This window comes from Dama dama, chromosome 22, assembly GCF_033118175.1.
Source record: "Dama dama isolate Ldn47 chromosome 22, ASM3311817v1, whole genome shotgun sequence".
Classification (NCBI taxonomy): domain Eukaryota; kingdom Metazoa; phylum Chordata; class Mammalia; order Artiodactyla; family Cervidae; genus Dama; species Dama dama.
In genome coordinates, this window is record NC_083702.1 from 3,066,516 (window position 1) to 3,088,940 (window position 22,425).

Below are 22,425 nucleotides of genomic sequence, written 5' to 3' on the forward strand. Positions count from 1 at the left end.
ATGGGAACGCTCCCACCGGTGACCGGGAACGTCCAGTGCCCGCTAGGAAAGCAAACCACACAGCTCGAGAATCAGAGCGTGCAGCCTAGGAGAGAGGACGGGTCCAAATCTGCTCCGGTTCTACAGTGGGACCCCTCCTGAGGGAGGAGTCAGGAGCCAGGGTGTGGACAGCTGGACCGCTGGGCGGTCCTCAGGGAGGGGCCATCAGACGGTGGGAGCCTTCGATCGCCTCATGTACAGTCCAAGATGTGCCAAATGGCAGTGCGCTGCAGACAGGCACGCAGGTGTAAAACTAGGAACAAAGTCAGAGAGGGATGAATATGAAACTCAGGGCGGCAGCCACCTCTCGGGGGAGGGGGCCTGGGCAGGACGCAAGGGCAATCCACTCGGCTGCAAAGTCAAGCGAGTGAAAATCGCTCAGTCGTATCCGACTCTGCGCGACCACGGGACTCTCCGGGCCAGAACACTGGAGTGGGGAGCCGTTCCCTTCCCCAGGGCATCTTCCCAACCCAGGGATCGAACCCAGGTCTCCTGCACTGCAGGCGGACTCTTTACCAGCTGAGCCACAAGGGAAGCAGGGCTGCAAAGGTCACAAGTGATACCCTAAGGTCATGCTTCCTTACTGCCAGGGCACCCTGACGTGTTATCTGGGTACTCTACAGCTACTGAATGTATATTATTTTGATTCTACTCAATATTTCATTTCATGAAAAATGACAGGCATTTCGGGATAATACAGAAAAAAATGCAGATTTCTAGCTACATTAGTAGTTAAAATTTTGTCTTATTATCTAAGCATTAAAAATAAAAATAAATTATTCTTTAAATTAAACTATGGTTGCTTTACAATGTTGGGTTAGTTTCAGGTATAAGTGAAGTGATTTCATATAGTTATTTAATATATTCATTTTCAGATTGTTTTCCTTTATAAGTTATTACAAGATATTGACTACAGTTCCCAAAATAAGATTATTCTTGGTACATACTTTCTATTGTCATTTTCCTTCCTCTATGTATCCATACTGGGTCAGTAGAATTTTTTGAAAGAATGGATGTTAAATATGATTATGTTGCTTAAAATGTTTTCTAAAATTGCTTGTAACAGTCTTCAAATCGCATTTTTAAATTGTTAACATTCCACCTGAGTCCCCTCAATAGGGCATGTTTTTAATTTAAAAATATTACCTCTACGGGAGTTGAAGTACCTGGTGAGCTCACAGTAAATTCTGTGAAATGGAGAGTTTGCAGTTCTGGTATTTTGGCATCAAAATGTGGAGAGATTCCAGCAGCAGTTTTGTCACAGATCCTTTTGCCTCCATTCAGGGTATCGTGTTTCAGCGCATATTTTTTCATGACAAAATATATCAAATGCATCATCTCTATTCACGATTCTTTTGACGTTTTACTGAACATCGACTCTGTATCATCTTAGCCTGGGCCTTCTCTGGTAGCTTATGTCCCTGCCCACATGCTCTATTTATTTGAATAAACACAGAAGTGTCACTTAAAGATTCCTCCTGGTATGTCCAGGCATGCCAAGGTTTAAATAAAAATCTCAAAATGAAAACAGAACTTCACCCTTTACCACATCCAACTCCCCCTGGCTTCCTTTGGGATAAATTTCACTATCTTCCACTTGTAAGCTTTGTTTGTAAATCATCACAATAGGCGAAAAATGTTCATAACTGACATTTTGTGGCTTCTATCCATCAAATGCTTCAATTAAAGATTTCCAACTTATTTTGTACAATCACATCCAACATTTAGAGGATTTGTTTATCACAAAAGTTTAGTACTACTAGAGGACAAGCGAGTTGATATTTTGAGTAAAGCCTCAAACATTTTTTTCAAATCTGGTTGATGATGAGAAAAAGGAAAGAAAGTTCCACCATGCTGACAAAATTAAACTGTAGGTTCTTTAGAATTTAACTTCATCACCAAGTTGTTTATTTCAAGTCAGTCTGGGCACACACATAACGGATGCTGACAGCCACTGCTTCTGTTCAGTTGGCAGACCTTGGCAGCTTGTTTGAATGCATCACCGGAACACTAGCCCATTTTTGCACTTAATTTACAAAAAAAAAAAAAAAATCAAAACATTGTTTTTTCCCTTAATTTTTTATTGAGGTATACTTGATGTAAGTTATACATGTATCATATAGTAATTCACAATTTTTAAAGGTTATAATCCACTTTTTAAAGATTTCTTTTGATGTGGACCATTTTTCAAGGTCTTTATTGAGTTTGTTACAATATTGCTTGCTTTCATTTTTTGGCCTTGAGGTGTGTGGGATCTTAGTTCCTTGACCAGGGATTCACCCCACATTCCCTACATTTGAAGGTGAAGTCTTAACCACTGGACCACCAGGGAAATCCCTTTAATGGTTGTAATTCATTTATAGTTATTGTAGAATATTGGCTACCATCCCCATGTTGTGCTTATTTTATACCCAGTAGTTGGTACCTCCTGCTCCCCTCCTACATTACCCCTTCCCTCTCCCCGTTAGTAACCACCGGCTTGTTCTCTATGTCTGTGAGTCTGTTCAAAGAACATTGCTTTTACCATGACACCAGCTTCACCAAAGGAACGGTGTTTTACTAGCAATAGGAAGAGTTTCAAAAGCTTTCTTTTGATGCCATGAATTAGATGAAAATGATTAAATTATCATTGGAATTAACCGGTTTTCTTTTTGAAGCCTCTGGTAAAGATGACATAAAACTGGAATAATTTAGATGATTCCAAGCTCTGGTAATGGAGCCAACACACGCTCAGCTATCGCTCCAGGGAAAGGGGCGCTGCCCGCGGTAAGGGGCGTGGCCGCTGCAGCCCCCCACCCCCAGTCGTAGACTGGTCAGCTCACCCCTGACCTGGGCTGGGATGGAGGAGCCGGCAGGGTTGAGATCAGGCTGTCATGGGAGTGCTCACAGCATTTGCCAAACCCACCACTCAATGCAGCTCCGGAGGGCGCAGTTGCATCTAAAGGGTGAAAGGTCTGGCACGAATGCTGAGAGAAATCAGGATGGTGTCATCTCGGAGGTGGGACACCGGTGGCCTGGGGTGCGTGAGGACCACGTGCGCCCACGTCCTCACCATCCCAGTGCAGCTCCAGGGTTTGCTGTCTTGCTATTGTTATTGAATGCCTTTGAGGGCAGTTGAGAGGAGATTGCTTTAACGATCCAGGAAGCCTGGGGATGCGGTTGCTGTTGAGAAGGACACATGCTGACTGATGACCCACAGGGCCTTCAACTTCCACGAGGGGTGTTTTCCATATGATTTCTGCTCTGTTCCAGACCTGCCATCACTAGAAGCAGGGCCCAGAGGTCAGAAGGGACCTGAGTCCCCAGAGCTGGCAAGAGACACAGTCGGGGGTCAGCCAGGTTCATAGGGAGGCTCATGACTCCAATCTGCTTTATGGGTGGGGGGGGGGGGATGCAAAATGCCACCAGGAAAGACAGAGCAGGAAGCTAAGACAGTGAACACCCAGACTTGGTCCACCTCAGGCGCAGAAAGACACTCCCGCCCGCCTGTCTCTCTGAGCCGGACCTGCTTGTGCCCAGCTGGGCTGCAGAGCCGTCCAGGCCACCACGGCGGTGCTGACCTCGGGATGATCTCTATGAAGGTGGGACACGGTGGCCCCGGGCCCCTCCCTGACACCCTGTCCTGCAGAGGGAGAGGAGTTAAGTGCCAGCCACCCCCTCAGTAGCAGGAGCGCTTGCATCTCACGGGGTCCCGAATGGGATGCAGGGAAGCTGCAGAGCTGAGGGCTCCTTCCAGAACACAGGAGGCAGCCCTCATCCACCTGCATCAGGCCACGATGCTCTGTGTCCACGCAGCGACAGCCACGCCAGAGCCCAGAGCCACGGCCCCGGCCGCAGCGGTTCCCGGAGGACCCAGCGGCCCTGCTCAGCGCTCACACGCCGTGTGGTCCCCACACACCGTCTCCCCACAGCGTTCGCTCGGGCAGGAACGCTCGGCAGCAGTCACGTGCCCTTGGACTCTGGTGTCAAAGCACATCTGGGGGCCCCGGGGCAGCTCAGGGGGCCTCACCGAAGGTCCCTTCATCATCACGGGGTTCACCCTGAAGAGCTGCTGTGATGACCGAGGGTGAGGCCTGGGTCTGGCCCCTCCTTCCCCAGCCTCCTGGGACCCTCAGACGCTAGGCTTCCAGGCATGTCCACCAGGACCATCTGATCCCCGAGTCTCGGGGACACTGGCTGGAGAGGACCCTCCCACTCCCTGGCCCACCCCCTCCTCTGCTGAAAAGGTGTCACTTGGCAGAAAGCATTTCCTGGTCAGATCAGACACCCACTGCGCAGTGGGGATGAGAGAGCGTGGAGGAGAGCGGACGCCAAAACGTGATGGACACACGCGCCGGGAGGCCCGGGCTTGAGCTCCCCCGCGTCTCAGACGCCCCATCTGACCTGCTCTCCGTGTCCTCAGCTGTCCTCCCAGGATGACTTATCAAAGCACACAGGCACCCTCTGTCTGCACGTCCGCTGGCGAGCACGTCTCCTGTGAGCGCCTGGATGCAGGGGGCAGGGGATAGAGACCCGGAGGCAGAGGAGGCTGCTCCTCAGCTAGAGGCTGGGAGGGGCCCAAGGAGGCCCTGCAGAGGGACCCGGGTGTGAGATGGACCCATGCTGGGTCCACCTGTCCCGGGCCTCCTGCCTCAGGGCTGGGGCCTCTGCACCCCCTCCAGCCACGCACCTGGCACCCACAAACACGCAGGAAACACTCGGAAGACAACCCTGACGCAGTGTACAAGGTGACATCATGCTGGACTGCTGGGCATTCCCAATGCTCCACCACCAGTGACTCGGTTAGAGCTGCGGACCAGCGGAAAAGATAAATCGCCTCCCGGCCAGATGCACAGCTGGGCTGCATGCCACGTCCTGGGGGGGACTGCAGACACCCTGGTGTTCCAGATAGCCGTCAGAAGCCTGGATGGATGGACAGACACATTTTGTTCCAAATGAACAATTAGGTTGATCAACACCGGGTTAAGGAGGAACATGGCAAGTGAGTTTGAAATGTGTCCTTCTTACCTCAGACACTACCTGTTCACTTGTCCTGACTGCACGGATGTCGGCCCCCTACTTAGCTTGGAGCTTGATTTAGTTGTGGAATCAGTGCATCACCCAGTCCAAATGTAACCAAGCAGGATCCTCTGGGCCCTCCCTGTCCTCCACCGGACTCTTGCCTATAAAGAAACTTTAGCCTCTGAGGCCTTCCCTGAGTTCCAAAGAGTAAATTTAATCAGAAAAGTGACAGAATGCAGAAACAATGGGAAACAGTAAGCAAAACAACACAGTAATAGCTAAGCCATCAAACAAAGTCAAGGATGTTTAGTTCCTTTAAAGACTATAGGGAATATTCTGAGCCACATCCCATGAGCCGTTTGGCAGATACTGAAATGCCCACCAGGTGGAAAACTGAATGACAGAATGCGGCCCACCAGCATGTAGACCCCAGACTGGTTGGAACCAGAAGGTTGATGATGTTGACTCCCAATTACTTCACCATCAGCCAATCGGAGGAATGCTCACGAGCTGACCACACCCCCTGAAAACCTCCTCCCCTCACCCTGTCTTTAAAACCGTCCCCGTGAAAGCCTTCGTGGACTTCGGGCCTTTTAAGCAGAAGCTGTCTGGACTCCTTGTTTGGCACCTGCAATAAACGCCGCACTTTCCTGCACCACGGCCTGGGGCCAGTAGATTGGCTTTTAGGGCGCACAGCAGAGCAGACCCAAGTCTGGTTCAGTAACACAATCGCCTTAGTTCATGGATGAGGAAACTGAGGCCCAGAAGTGGGCAGTCTCAGCCAGAGTCACAGAGAGCTTTCCCCAAGAGCCGGATCCAGGGAAAGGTACACACCCCAGTGTTCACTGCAGCCAAGATGTGGAAGCAACATAAGCGCCCAGCAACACAGGGATGCTACAGACAATGCGGTACATAGGCACAATGGAGCATTACTCGGCCATAAAAAGGAGTAGAGGAATGCCGTGTGCAGCACCGTGGATAGACCTAGAGACGATCACGCTGAGCGAAGTCAGTCAGACAGAGGACACACATCATATGATATCACTTATACGCGGAATCTAGAAAACATTGTACAAATGATCTTATTTACAAAACAGAAGTAGAATTACAGATCTAGAAAACAATCTTATGGTTCTGGGGGGTGAGGGGAGAGAGCAGTAAATTGGGAGACTGGGATGGATGTATACACACCACTACATGTGACTAGATAACTAACAAGGACCACTGTGGACTTCCCTGGTAGCTCAGACAGTAAAGAATCCAACTGCCAATGCAGGAGACCTGGGTTCAACCCCTGTGTTGGGGAGACCCCTTGGAGAAGGGAACGGCAACCCACTCCAGTATTCCTGCCTGGAGAATCCCATGGACAGAGGAGACTGCAGGCCAGTCCCTCCCCTGTACCTGCCCTGGCAGGCCCCGCGTGGGGCAGCTGACTGTACAGCAGATCCAGCCCCTGGGGGAGCTCCGCGTCGCAGGGGTCCGAGGGTACCCCCTGCAGGTCGGGGTGAGCAGTGGGGTCTCGGGGCTCAGGCAGCAGCTGGACCCACCATGATGCAGGTCCAGCTCCTCCCATCCCCTCACCTGAAGCTGGAGCTGGCTGTTTTTGTGAACACCATGCTCCCTTCCCTGACAATGACTCTTCTGAAGTTTAAACAGCCATGATTTCTCTTTTATGCCCTGGCATTTGTTTTCCCAGAAGATGATCATCCATTCACAGAGTAGTAATGATCTATTAATATGGAAAGATGGGAGAGAGAGCTGGGGTTGTGAAAGAACACACATTTTTATTCAAATACATTACATGGATGTTCGATTAAAATGCTCCTCTTAGAATTGACACTTAGTCACAGCCCTCTCTGGGCACCTGCTGCCAATCCTCCTCCTTTATTACGGCCACGCCGAACAAAAGGGCTATTCAGAACGCAGGCTATTTGCAAGCCCAGGACCCTAGCATTCTCATCACTTGTTTCGTTTGGTACATCTCGTCCCCCAAATGTGCTTCTTCCAAAATGAATCAGACCCGCGGGTTGGTCCAGAGGGAGAAGGGGGTACTTGGCCCCAGGTCCTGCTCCTCCCAAACCTCCCCCTGGCCAGATTCTCGCAGCTGAAGATCCGTGTCTCTGCAGACTCTTTCCCAGACTTCTTCCTTGAGACGGCAGCCACGCTGCACTCAGGAGAACCCCCCTCCTCCAACCCCCACCCCCGTCCCAGAGCGCTGCCCTCCCGTCAGATGTGCCACAGCCCTGCTGGCTAGTACGCGGTGGAAATCGGGAAGCTCTGGTGCTCGAGGAGGCCTGGGTTCGAGGCCTGCCTCCCCCGGTGTGGGGCAGGTGCAGTTGATAAGAGTTTCGTCAAGGGCAGCATCCTGACATGAAGCCCCCACGTGGTGGCACTGTGGAGGAGCTGAGCGCTTGGAGTGCGGGCGTAAGGCTGTCTCCACCGTCCTGCCGAGGACGGAACGGCCCCCAGCTCTGCCTCCAGCCCCAGAGCACAGGGTCTCCCACTGACGCGTAACCAAGGGTGTAACCCACCCAGCCCCGAGCTTCGGCCTCAGGCAGCCACAGGCAAGGCCAGGGGTTTAGGTGGGGACAGACGCTCCCCAGACTCGGGTGGGCTCCCCGTGTCTCTGCCCAGGAAGTGGGTCTCAGAGAACTGGAAGGCGGCCCAGGGCACACACCCCAGCACGGATGGGGGCGGGGTGGAGCTGGAGCAGGTCCCCGGGGGAGCGCCGGCTCCTACGTGGCAGGGTCTGGCCTTAACTCGAGCCGCCTGGCCCCATGGTGCTGTGCTGCCCCTGGACGAGATGATGCCTGCAAACGCTTCCCTGGTGGCACAGCGGTAAAGAAGCTGACTGCCGGTGCAGGAGACACAGGCTCGATCCCTGCATCGGGAGGATCCCCTGGAGGAGGAAACAGCAACTCGCTCCAGTATTCCTGCCTGGAGAATCCCATGGGCAGAGGAGCCTGGCGCGCTACAGTCCATGGGGTCACAGAGTCGGACAAGACTGAGCACTCACACACACACCCTTCACACACACGTGGCCACTCCTAGCCAGTGCTGCTTCCCTCCCCGTGGCCTTCCACGCATCCCTCCTAGCCAGTGTTGCTTCCCTCCCCGTGGCCTTCCACGCATCCCTCCATGCCCGTCCATCAAATAGCCCCTCCTCCGAGAGGCTGCTGGGATACTGAGAGGCTGTCCCTTCCCCCATGTCGGAGCTCATGCTCCGCGACCGAAGTTTAGCTAGGGGCCCATGTCACACAGAACCCCAAGGCCCAAGTCCTGGTCACAGCCCAGTCCTGGGGTCAGGAGACCGTTGTCCCAGACCTGCCCTCATCTGGAGGCCGGGATGAGTCCTTCTGTTTTTTCAGTCTCCTTATGTAAAATGGAGAGTTTGGACTGGGTAACTTTTATGTGATCCCTCCCAGGCCACCTAGAGACTAGTCATCTGCCAGAGGACCTCCCCAGCTCCCTCCCACCCGGAAACCTCTCCCCAAATAACCTCCCCGCCAGGTGTCTTCCCACAGGTAACCTCCCCCAGGTAACCTCCTCCCAGGTAACCTCCCCCAGGTAACCTCACCCAGGTAACCTCCTCCCAGGTAACCTCCCCCAGGTAACCTCCACCAGGTAACCTCCTCCCAGGTAACCTCCCCCAGGTAACCTCACCCAGGTAACCTCCCCCAGGTAACCTCCACCAGGTAACCTCCTTCCAGGTAACCTCCCCCAGGTAACCTCCACCAGGTAACCTCCTCCCAGGTAACCTCCCCCAGGTAACCTCCACCCAGGTAACCTCCACCAGGTAACCTCCTCCCAGGTAACCTCCCCCAGGTAACCTCGCCCAGGTAACCTCCCCCAGGTAACCTCCACCAGGTAACCTCCTCCCAGGTAACCTCCCCCAGGTAACCTCCTCCCAGGTAACCTCCCCAGGTAACCTCCCCCAGGTAACCTCCACCCAGGTAACCTCCTCCCAGGTAACCTCCCCCAGGTAACCTCCCCCAGGTAACCTCCCCCAGGTATCTCCTCCCTCTCCATACTACTTGGAGCACACTCCCGCCCCAGCGCAGAGGCCCCTGCAGGGGGAGCCCGGGAGGCCCCTGGGCCGCCGCCCTGCTCAGCCTGTACGCACCGCAGCCCTCATCAGGTCCTGCCCTCACAGGCGGACGCCAGCTCTCACCTCTTCACACACTTCGCAGCGTTCACTTTCCGTTCTGTATCTGAGGGCCCGAGCGTGCAGTCCCGGGCCCGTGTCTGCCGCATGTCCTTACTGACCTCGCTCACAGCCTGTGTCCTCCTGGTGTGACGGCCGACTTGTCACTGTGCAGTAGGTCAGATGCTGGCGGTCTCAGTGTCTGGGGGTCCAGCAGACTTCAAGGGGGGCCCCCACCCCCCACGGCGGGTCACTGTCTTTCTTCAGGAGCCTGGGGTGGTGCTGAGCTCGGACCTCGGGGCCCCAGGTCGGCTGAGGTAGGATGGGGCGCAGGCCCCGCCTCGCTGGGGCTTCCCGGAGGGAGGCAGGGCCCCCGGGCAGCGTTGCCGGCTCAGCGTCTCACCTGCCCTCCATCGGTGTTCCAGAGTCTTTTCCCTCTTACTTCTCCCTTTGTCCTGAAATGCTCCAAAAACTGCCTGGGGCTTCCAGTTAGGGTGTAGGAGATAAAGGCCAGTACTCCAGGGAATCAGCAAGAACACACACACAAACTGCGGAATCGTACCCGACAAGCCTTCAAAGAGCTACAAACGCAAAACACTCAAAATGAAGCAAATTCCAGAGAAAGACAGGGCCTTCACAAGCGAACAGAGACCCACGTCCACCACCGAGGCTGGGCCTCACTCCTCGGCCTGCCCCAGACCAAGACACTCCAAGGCACGAGGAAGAACCAGTGTGACTTTTTCAGCCCTTTGGGCTCTTGTGACAGACTAGATTTTTTCTTTACTTTTTATTGAAAGATTGTTGATCTACAATGTTGTGTTAGTTTTAGGTATACAGCAAAGTGATTCAGCTATATGTATATAACATACAAATATAATCTATTGCATATACATAAATAATACATACATTATATAACATATATAATGTATACATAAATGCATATATACCTATGGTACATATATATGTGTATTATATATACATATTTGTGACCCCAAGGACTGTAGCCTGCCAGGTTCCTCTATCCATGGCTTCTCCAGGCAAGAACACTGGAGTGGGTTGCCATGCCCTCCTCCAGGGGATCTTCCCGACCCAGGGATGGAAACTGCATCCCTCACATTTCCTGCATTGGCAGGTGGGTTCTTTACCACTAGTGCCACCTGGGAAGCCCATAATACATATAAATATATATACATATACACGTGTATATACATATTATGTATATTCTTTTTTAAATGACAGGCTGGAACTTGAAAGAGCCCAAAGGTACAACAGTCTCCATCACCTGATAGTCCTACGTTAGAGACAGATGGGGTGAGGTTGGAAAGCAGAGCACCACCTCAAAGTTTCCCCGTGTTTAGATCCCAGGACCCTTCTGGGGATGAGATGGTATCTGACTTGATTCTCAAAAGAGTTGAAACCACAGGTGAACTAGATCCAATCAAAGCTGTAACAAATCCCCAGTGAGCTCAACTCCTGATAAGACCACAGGGATGGCCCCCTTCAGGAAGATGTAAGAGGCACTGGAGTTTGGGGCTGAGAGCAGAAAGAGGTCTCCCTGGTCTCCTGGTACCTGCAGGAGGAAAGGGTCTGACCCCGCCCTCAGCACATGTGATACCAGAGAGGAACTGAAACATAGATGAGCTGAGGCCAGCCCCAGTTCAGTTGGTCTCTTGGCTGAAAATGACCAATAATCAAGAGAAAAAACAGCTCATAGAAATGCCCAGATGACCCAGATGTTGGAATTAGCACGCAACAGCTTTACATTTTTATTATAAGTTTGGTAAATAATTTAGAAGAAAATATTAATTCAGAATGAATGAACAGAGATTATTGACTGCATGAAGCAATGCTATTATCATATTATGGTTATAAACAAGTAGAAATAAAATACATGACAATCACAGCACAAAGGGAAGGGAGCTTAAGGGACTCACAACTATAAAGTCCTTGGATCCATTGTGCTTGAGGTGGGATCATTTATTTATTCACCTGTGTCAGCTCTTGGTTACGGCATGTGGGATCTCCCATTGCAGCCCACAGACTCTCTAGTTGTGGTGTGCGGGCTTAGCTGCTCTGTGGCCTGAGGGACCTTAGTTTCTTGACCAGGGATCAAACCTGAGTCCCCTACACTGCAAGGCAGATTCTTAACCACTGGACCACTAGGGAAGTCCCAAGGTGGCCTAACGTGAAAGCAGTGCAGATTGTGAGCTTTTAAGGATTTGTGTTGCAATACCCAGAACTATCACTTTAAAAGAAAGAGCTACTGAAAGGTCAAGAGAGGAAATTCAATAGAATATTCTAAAATGTTCAGTGAATCCAGGAGAAAGCAGTAAAGAATCAGAGAACAGATGGCACAAATAGAAAGCAAATAGCAAGAAAGAGGATGTAAACTGAACTTGATCAGTAATTTAATTAAATGTAAGTGGAATAAACACTCCAATGAGCATGCAGGATTGTCAGATGGTATGGAATTAGAATCAAGTAAAACTGTAGGACAAAATCTCCTAACATCATGTAAAAAGTTTGAACAAAGTATTAGCAAACCAAAACCTGTGTGTGTGCATGTTATAAACAAGTGGGATTCATTCAAAGTGCAAGGTTGGTTTGACATTTAAAACTCCATATAATTCACCAAATCAACAGAATAAAGAAGAAGAGAATGATCATCTCAATAGTTGTGGAGAAAGCATTTGAGAAGATTCAACACCTACTCAGAAAGTGTTTAGCTTTCTGTGGAAAAGTCTTAGCAAAATGGAACAGAAGAAACGTCTCCAATCTATAAAGAGTATTTACACAAAACCCTACAGCTAATGTGCAACTTGATGATGGAATATTGAATATTTTACTAAGATTATGAACAAGGCAAGATGTCCTTCTTCACCGCTTCCACTTGACATCCTCAAGGAGGTCCTGTCCTAGACACTGAGGGAAAGTAAGAAGAGAAATGAAAGGCAAAAGGACTGAACAGGAAGAAGCAAGATTGTCTGTATGGGCCAATAAGACTGTGTATATGGAAATCTTAAGGAATTTAAGGCAAAAACAACTAAAAGTAGCAAGCCAATTTAGCAAAATTGCAAAATATAAAGGCATATACAAAAACTAATCTTATTTCTACATATTACTAGTAAACAATTGGAAAATTAACATTTTAAATACCATTTATAATAGGATCAAAACATGTCAAATGCCTAAGAATCCATCTAATAAAAGATATGGAAGATCTCTACACTGTAAGCATAAAACACATTGAGAGGAATTAATGTCTTCAGAACCTTGTGCAATTCTCATAGATTAGAAAATGCAATTTTGTTAGCATGTCAGTTTTCCTTAAACTGGTCTATAAAGGTCATCCAATCCCAGTAAATTTCCATCAGGCTTTTTACAGAAATTGAAAAGCTAATTCTAAAGTTAATCTGAAAATGTAAAGAGCCTAGAATATCCAAGAAAATCTTTGGAAAAAATCAATAAAGTTGGAGGGCACTGTCTAATATCAAGATTTACCATTGTTGTTGTTCAGTCGCTAAGCCATCTCAGACTCCTTGCAGCCCCATGGACTGCAGCATGCCAGTCTTCCCTGTCCTCCACTATCTCCCAGAGTTTGCTCAAGTCATGTCCATTGAGTTGGTGATGCTATCCAACCAAAGTTTCAATAATTAAGACTTTGTAATAATAGCACAAAGATAGACAAACAGATCAATGGTGTGGAATAGAGTCTAGAAATCGATTCACACATGTAGAGTCAACTGAGGCACCAGGGCAATTTAGCAGAAAAAGGAGCCTTCTCAACACATGGGAGTGAGACTAGCTGGCAGTATGGAAAAGCTAAACTTCAGTCCCTCCCTCACCCCACATGCACATCATTCAGACGCATCCTTGACCAAAAGGAGAAAGGTAGAATGATGAATCTTCTAGAAGAAAACGTGAGAAAATAGCCTCATTACTTTGGAGCAGGCAAATATTTTTTAGAGAGGACACAAAGTAGTCATAAAGAAATGTATAAATTTAATGTCATCAAAATTTAAAACTTCTGCTCATCAAAGACACTTATAAGTGAAAAACAATCCATGGATCAAAATATACATTTCTGACCAAAAAATCTCATAAGTTTTATATATAAAGAGCTGCCATAAATCAGTAACAAGCAGGCAATCCAATTAAAAATGGGCAAGCAATGTGAATGGGCAATTCACAAAAAGAGATGTACTCATGGTCAATAAGTACAGGCAAAGTGCTCAAACTCATTGCCTTAAATGCACAGTGAGACACCGTTTCTGACTCACTGGCAGGGTTAGGAAAGAAAGACTGGCAGCAACAAGCTTTAGCAAGGGTGAGGAGCCCCTGGGACTCTCATATTCCGCCGGGTGGGAATGTAAAATGATTAAACCATTTTAGAAAACTGTGTGGTGGTGTATACTGAAATTAAGCATACATTTACCATATGACCCGGCAATTCCACTGCTAGGAATGTACCTAAGAGAATGCATATGGCCACCAAAAAAGAAATCATGAACCTGGAAACAGTTCAAACGCCCATCCACAGGGGAATGGATGAACCGTCTGCCATCCATCCACACGGGCTGTATTTGGCAGAGACAGGGAACAGCCCACAGACATCGTGTTGAGTGAAAGAGCTGGACCCCCCAGAACACAGACTGCATGATTCCTTCCACAGGGGGTCAGGAGCCTGAGAAACTGGACACGTGAGATGATGGGGCTGACTGGCCTAGGGCATCACCCACTACAGGGCAGGGTGGGGGGCGGTCTCCAGACTCCCCAGCAACACCACTCACAGCTTCCTTTCTCCATACATCTGGAATGGGGAATCTGACCCTCCCAGTGGCACAGAATGTGACTCGGGTCACAAGTAGGTCCTGAATCCCAAGTGTAGACTTGGTCCTCAGCTTCCTCGTGTCTAAAACAGAGAGGGAAGGATGAGCAGAGACCAGACGCTCAGCATGCACACCCCATGGGCACACGGGGCCCCTCTGGCAGCACCCTACCTGGGACAGGGACATGGGACCCCAAGACTTGCTGAAGCAACGACCTCAACCCCATCTCAAAGGCCAGCGCACCACTTCCACAGTCTGCCTGACCCACAGCCTGTCTGACTGCATTCCATGACCAACCATGATGCCAGTGAGATGCTGGTCACCCTTCCTACCACCTGTAAGGCCTCCACCCAGCAGGGGTCAGAATCTGCTCTGGGCCCAAGTGGGGCTGAGGACTCACACTCCCCAGAAAGGGCAGAGTCTGCTGCCCTCTCTCCAATCCCGCGTGTCCAGCCGTTTCCCCTTGACTCTGGGTCACTCCTGGGCCTGCCACTGTGATTAGTTTTTTTTCTGTAGAGAAAATGGATTTAAATTTAATTGTCGCTTGAAAGAGAAGGGGTGGGGTGGGGCAGCTGGGAAGGAGGGACTGGAACAAAAGGAGAAAAGCAGAGGCCTGATCAATTGTTTCAATTTAAAGAGGCTGCAGTCAAATGGCTGGAAGACAGAGTTATGTGCCTCCCGAAAATGCGGCAATAAATAAGGGAAATCACCCAGAACAAATAGCGCCAGCTGTTTAGATGAAAGAGGAGCCAGGAAATGTGAAGAATGGACGACCACAGCCAGAAATGACAGGCAGGGCCAGCGGGGTTGGGGGTGGGGAGCAGAGACCCGCGGGCAAGTGCCCCGTCCTGGGGAAAGCCAGGGTCCTGGATGCTCTGTTTAGGGGCCCTCTAGCCTCTCAGCCTGGGGTGTCCTGGGAGGGGGGCTTGAGGAGCAGAAAGTCCTTGGGGGGGAACTGCCCAGCCAGGGCACTGCGGTACAGACACATCACCCAGCCAACACTCATTCATTCAACTAACACCCATAAGCTCTGACAACTCATATCTCACCTTCACACAGCTCTGTTTTATAGGCGAGGAACCCATGCTCAGGGCAGGCAACTGGTCTACCCAAGGTCACACAGCATCTGACTCCATGCCCTGCCTGGATGCCCTCCCTGATGAGCCACTTGGTCCCTGAGATCCCAGAAGAGGCCAGGTCGGGTTGAGCAGGACCTCAGCACCCAGGCGTTGGGTTTGCAGAACACTTCTCCCTTCCTCACCTGGGTTCCGGAGTGTTACACAAAAGGAAGTCCCTCTTTGTGGAAACATGAGAAGTAGAGAAGAGGCATGCCCATCGGTCAGCTCTGAGCAGTGGCTAGATGGAAAGAACATCCATGGACAAGTCACCCATGGAGCCTCAGTTTTCCCATCTCTGAAATGGGAACAATACAATCCCAAAGTTGAAAGTGGTCACAGAAGTCACCAAACTCAAACACTTAGACCAGATCACTAGGCTCTCCTTACACACCACTGAAGTCAGAAGTTCACTGCATCCCTCCATGATCTTTTTATCCCCATCCTGGATCTGTGGGGTTAAAATTTTTCTTTATATTGAGCCCAAAATGCTCTGTCTTCTCCTGAAACCACTCAGAATGCATGCAGTTTGGAGCAGTTCTTTCTAAGCCTTCACCACCTTCCCACCACCAATGCTCCATAAAATGCCTGGATTCCCAGCCTAGGTACACATCAAGGGCAAACACTCTGCAGAATCACCAGTCACTTAGAATGATCACCTCATCCTTGCCTGAGGGCAAACAATTTTTTCCAAAATGTTTTCTGCCTCCATCGTAAACTGCTGGGTAATGAGGATGCTGGGCGGCGTCCAGCCCTGGTGTGCTGTGCAACACGGGGCAAGACACATTAGCCTCTCTGTGCCTCAGGGACCCCACACGAAGAGCAGGAATGATATCATCTCCTCAGAGAATTCTTGTAAGGATTAAATGAGTTAATTTAGGATATGTTTTCAATAGTGACCAGAGAACAGCTGGCACAATAAAAATGTTAAGAGTCATCACCATCGCTATCACCACCTCCACTACCACCATCACCTCCACCGCCATCATCATCATCATCACCACCATCATTACCATCAACACCATCACCGTTATCACCACTACCATCATCATCACCACCATCACCATCACCATCACCATCATCATCACCACCATTACCATCATCATCACCATCACTGTCATCAACATCACCACCATCACCACCATCATCATCCTCAGTACCACCACCATCATCATCCTCAGCACCACCACCATCATTACCATCATCACCACCATTACCATAATCATCACCATGATCATGATCACCACCAGTCATCAACTTCACCACAACCATCACCATCATTATCATCACCATCATCATAATCACCACCATCACCATCATCATTGTCACCATCTTCATCATCATCATCACCATCACTGTCACCAACCTCATCACCACCATCACCACCATCACCACTACCATCATCATTACCACCATTACCATCATCACCATCACCGTCATCACCATCATCACCACCATTACCATCATCACCATCACTGTCAACATCATCACCATCATCACTATCATCACCACCATCACCACCACCATCAACACCATCACCACCATCACCGTCATCACCACCATCACCATCATCATCACCACCATTACCATCATCACCATCACTGTCATCATCATCATCACCACCATCATAGCTATATGACTATTTTGTTGTTGTTTACTGTTTTTTTCACCCATCAAATGGGGTTGTAATAGGTTCTCTGAAACGGATCCTCCTGCTCTGGAACTGAGACTCTTTTCCTCTCAATCTCTCACACATTTCTGCTGTCAAGTCACTGCTGCATGCAGACTTATGTGAGGTCACTTGTCCCATTGGTGTAATTGACCTAACAGGCTTAATGAACTCGGCGCCTTCCCACCCCGCCCTCAGGATGTAAAGGGCTGCTCCATCTGCACTCATCCCTGACACAATGGCCTTCTCTGGGCAAAGTGTCAGTCAGACGAGATTGGTGACATACATCTCATTGGCAATTTCATTTAGGCACTCCAGCTCCACCTTCACGTCTATAAACCCAAGGTAATTGCTGGGCTGCTCCATGCCCACCCTGCTCACATAGGAAGGGAAACACCTTATGTTTCCATAACAGCAACCTGACCCATATGTTCACAAGCTTTTTCCAGCATGTTGAACATTTGGGACCCTCACTATCATGCCAGGACCCAGGCCCATCATCTCTCTCCTGGGCCATCCTCCACACTGCCATCCTCTGAGTAAGATTTATAAAAGGCAAATGTGATCAGATCACTCTGCATTTAGAGCTTCCCACTGCCCACAATATCAAGCCCAAGCTGCTCAGCCTGAAACCAATGACCCTAGGTTATGTCCCTTAATCTCAACCTGTTCAGCCCAATCTTCTGCTACTTCCTGCCCCACCTTCAGGATCCTTCTGCACTCCTTGCCAACTCTGTGTGTTCTGTTCCTTCTGATCAGGAGGCCTGTTCCCCAGCCCCTTTCCTCCCAGACAAGCATTCAGTCATCACTTAAGGCCCAGCTTACACAATTCACCTCTTCCGGGAAGCTCTCCTGATTCCCTAGCAGACATGCCCTTCATTTGACCCCACGACACCAACCACACTTGTCAGTATGTCTGTTTACAGATTGTTCTTCACCAAGTATGCTCTGAAAAACTTAAGGGTAAGAACCACAGCAGAGCTATCTCTGAATCCTGGAGCCTAACACAGAAGGATGCTCAGGAAGTGCTTAATAACAAATGACTGAATGGATGGATGGATGATGGTGGGCGGATGGATGGATGGATGTCTGGGTGGATAGATGGATAGGTGGGTGAACAGATAGGCAGTAGCTAGACAGATGGATGGGTAGATGGTGAACGGATGTTCGGGTAGATGGTGGATGGTGGATAAAAAGATGGTGGATCAATGGATGGATGAATGGATTCATGGATTCATGTTACCAGCAAGGATAAGTGTGTCTCCTGCTGGGTCCCCGGGCAATCAAGACTGTCTCTGACTGAGACAGGCTGGGGCTGGAGCTAGGTCACCAGGCTGCTTCAGGATCCACTTTAAGATTCATTGGGTGGCTGGGTGGATGCCAGAGTGAATATTTTTAAACTCAGTGTGAGAATGGTTTTTCCTTTAGTAAAGACCTTATGCCTTTTTATTTGTTTATGACCCGACTGAGTATGTTTGATCTGCTATACGTTTGTTTTATGCTTTTTGAGTTTTATGCTTATTTCTTGTGTTCTTTCATTTCTGAAAAAAAAAATTGTATGTGTTGATAGTGGTCATCTGGGGCTTTCATTCTTAACCAGTGATTCCAAAAGGATCAATCCTGCTTTTAATTCTTTCAGACTCTGCCTTTATGTTGTTAGAATTATTCTTTAGTCTGCAAGTCTCTGAGGCCAAAGACAGGAATGAACCTTTATCTTTTGAATCTTTTAAGAAAAATGTATTGAACACACTCCCTTTGGGACCTGTCTGCCCAGGCCGGTGGAATCATCCAGAAAGATTCAGCGCTGAGGGCCGGGTCCAGGGAGGCATGTGGGAGGAGAGGCTGGCACGGTTCTGAAACCCAGCGCTTGGGACCCACTTCTCACCCGGTCTCTGTGCGTGCCTACAGTCGAGCCTCTCGGGTCAGCTCCGGCCCCCACGGGTCTGCGGACAGCAGAGCGGTCCTTCTTGTACTTGGAAAGGCTGACTTCCCGGCGCCCAAGTCTGGGTCGCTGAACTTTGCTATAGCAACCACGCATTTTGAATGAAAATGCACGAGTAACTGAAGGCCGTTTGCCCATTGTTAAACCAAGAGAAGCCCCAGGTTGGCTGTCACGTGTGGGCAGAGTGCTCAGATCTGTGGAGGAAGACATGTTTCTCCATGAGAAAAACATTCCAAGTCCAGAGCGGGAGCAGCCATGTCTGTGTGCCTGCCCCCAACCCCCCCAGCGGTGGGCTGGCTCCTTCACCCATAGCCTGCCATTTCATCCCCCCACAGCCCTGGGACTCGAGCCCCAGTGCCTAGGAGAGGTGCTCCTCTCCACGACGGAGCAATGAACCAGAAGCTGGGATTCCAGCCCCAAAGTGTGCATCCCAGTCCCTGCGACCTCAGATGCCCCAGGCCTTGTCCCTTGGGGTCCCCTTGCCCTCTCGGCCCCCAGTCATGAAGCCCAGGACCCTCACCCCCTGCTCCGATCTGCCCAGCAAGCCCCAGGGTCTTGCCCTGAACTGAATGAGGCCCCCTGCCCAGGCACGCTCCTCCCTGCCTGGCTCAACCGCAGTGTTCCCCCGGCCTCAAACGTTCACCCCTTCCTCCCCCGCCTCTGCAGATCCTACACATCCTTCCAGGTAGAGGTGTGGAGGTTCTGAGCACAGGCCTCTGGGAGAGACCACCTGAGCTGAAGTCCCAGCTTGGCCCCTTTCCTGCTGAGGGACCAGGAGCAACTTCTGGAATGCCCTCGAACCCCACTTCCTCAGTGGCCCAGTGGTTAGGACTCGGCTTTCACTCCAGGGGGACAGGGGTTTGGTACCTTGTCAGGGAACTAAGAGCCCACGGGCCATGTGGCATGGCCAAAAACACATTTCTTTTAAAGCTCATCAAGTTTACCATCTTAACCAGTTTTAAGTGTACATGTCAATGGCAGTAAGCAGAGTCACATCATTCTGAAACAGATCTCCAGAACCTTCCAATCTTGCAAATCTGAAACTTCTATAGAAATTAAATAACATCTCCCCCTCCCCTCCAGCCCCTAATAACAATCATCCATTCTATTCTGCTTCTGTGAATTAGACTACTTTGCATTGTTCATATTAGTGGCATCATAGAGTATGTGTCTGTTTGTGACTGGGTTACCTCACTCAGGATGAGGCCCTCGAGATGTACCCATGTTGTCGTATGTGACAGAATTTCCTTCATTCTGGGGGGTGAAAATGCTCCATCTTACGTATGGACCACACTTTGTTTATCCATTGGACCATCAGTGGAAATTTAGGTTGCTTCCACCTCTTTGCCACTGTGAATAATGCTGCTCTGAATATGACTGCGCAAATATCTCTTTGAGACCCTGCTTTCAATTATTTCGGGTTTATACCCACAAGTGTGGCTGTCCATGGGGTCACAGAGTCGGACATGACTGAGCGACTGAACTGAACTGAACTGACCCAGAAGTGAAATTTCTAGATCATATGATAGTTCTATTTTTAACTTTTTTTAGACATTCCATACTGATCTTCATAGTTAGGTCACCATGTTACAATCCCACCCACAGTATACAAGGGCTCAAATTGCTCCACATATTTCCTCACCAATACTTTTTTCCTGCTGTTGTTGTAGCTTTTTAAATAGTAGCCATCCTAACGAGTGTGAGCTGGTATCTCACTGTGGCTTTGCTTTGCATTTCTCTGATGATTAATGGTATTGGAAATCTTTTCATATGCTTGCTCACATTTGTATATCATCTTTGTAGAAATGTCTATGCAAGTCCTCTGTCCATTTGTTTTGTTCTGTTTTGGTTTTTATTTTTTAAAGTATGACAACACATTTACAGGAGACTTGTAAATCAGTCCCACCCACAGTACACAAGGGCTCTGATTGCTCCACAAAGTTACATATAGTTCCACTGTATATTACAGTTTTTAAGTAGTAATAATTTTAATTAAAATTTTTTATTGGACTGTCTATATCAAACTCTCAAAAATGAATAGAATGAATGGCCTCTGTCCATTTTTAAAACTGGATGATTTGGGACTTCCCTGGTGGTCCATTGGCTAAGAATTCATCTTCCAGTTGGGGGGACAAGGGTTCAATCTCTGGTTGGAGAACTGAGATTCCACATGCTGTGGGCAACTAAGCCCACATGCTACAACGAGAGAGCCCACACGCTCCAGAGCCCACGGACAAGAGAGAGCCCATACATTCCCGAGCCCACGCACACCTGGAGAGATGCCCACACACTCCAGAGCTCACGCACACCTGGAGAGACACCCACACACTCCAGAGCCCACGCACACCTGGAGAGATGCCCACACACTCCAGAGCCCACGCACACCTGGAGAGATGCCCACACGCTCCAGAGCCCACACACGAGACAGCCCACACATTTCGGAGCCCACACACACCTAGAGAGACGCCCGCACGCTCTGGAGCCCACGCACACCTGGAGACACGTCCACACACTCCAGAACCCACGCACACCTGGAGAGATGCCCACACGCTCCAGAGCCCACACACGAGACAGCCCACACATTCCGGAGCCCACACACACCTAGAGAAATGCCCACACGCTCTGGAGCCTACGCACACCTGGAGAGACGCCCGCACGCTCCGGAGCCCACACACGAGACAGCCCACACATTCCGGAGCCCACACACACCTAGAGAGACGCCCGCACGCTCTGGAGCCCACACACACCTGGAGAGACGCCCACACGCTCCGGAGCCCACACACGAGACAGCCCACACATTCCGGAGCCCACACACACCTAGAGAGATGCCCGCACGCTCTGGAGCCCACGCACACCTGGAGAGACGCCCGCACGCTCCGGAGCCCACACACACCTGGAGAGACGCCCACACATAGCAATGAAGACCCTGTGTGGAGCAACTAACACCTGACACGGTCATAAATTAATAAATATTTTGCTGCAAAACTGGATGATCTGATTTTTGTTATTGTTAAATTGTAGGTGTTTTTATATATTCCATATATTAAGCCCTTATAAGATATATGATTTGCAAATATCTTCTCTCATTCCATACACTACATTTTTACTTCGTTGATTGTGTCTGTTGATGTACAATGAGAGTGTGCATTTGATGTAGTCCCATTTGTCTAGTTTTGCTTTTGTTCCTGGATGCCTGTGCTTTTGATGTCATCTCCAATAAATCATTGCCAAGTTCAATGTCATAAATCTTTTCCCCTATGTCTTCTTCTAGGAGTTTTGTAGTTTGAGGTGTTATGTCTAGGTCTTTAATCCTTTTTGAGTTAATTTTTGTACATGTTGTAAGATAAGGGTGTGACTGGTGATAGAAGCAAGGTCCGATGTTCTAAAGAGCAATATTGCATAGGAATGTGAGATCCCCATGAATCAAGGCAAATTGGAAGTGGTCAAACAGGAGATGGCAAGAGTGAACATGGACATTCTAGGTATCAGCGAACTAAGATGGACTGGAATGGGTGAATTTAACTCAGATGACCATTATATCTACTACTGTGGGAAAGAATCCCTTAGAAGAAATGGAGTAGCCATCATAGTCAACAAAAGAGTCCAAATTGCAGTCCTTGGATGCAATTTCAAAAATGACAGAATGATCTCTGTTCGTTTCCAAGGCAAACCACGCAATATCACAG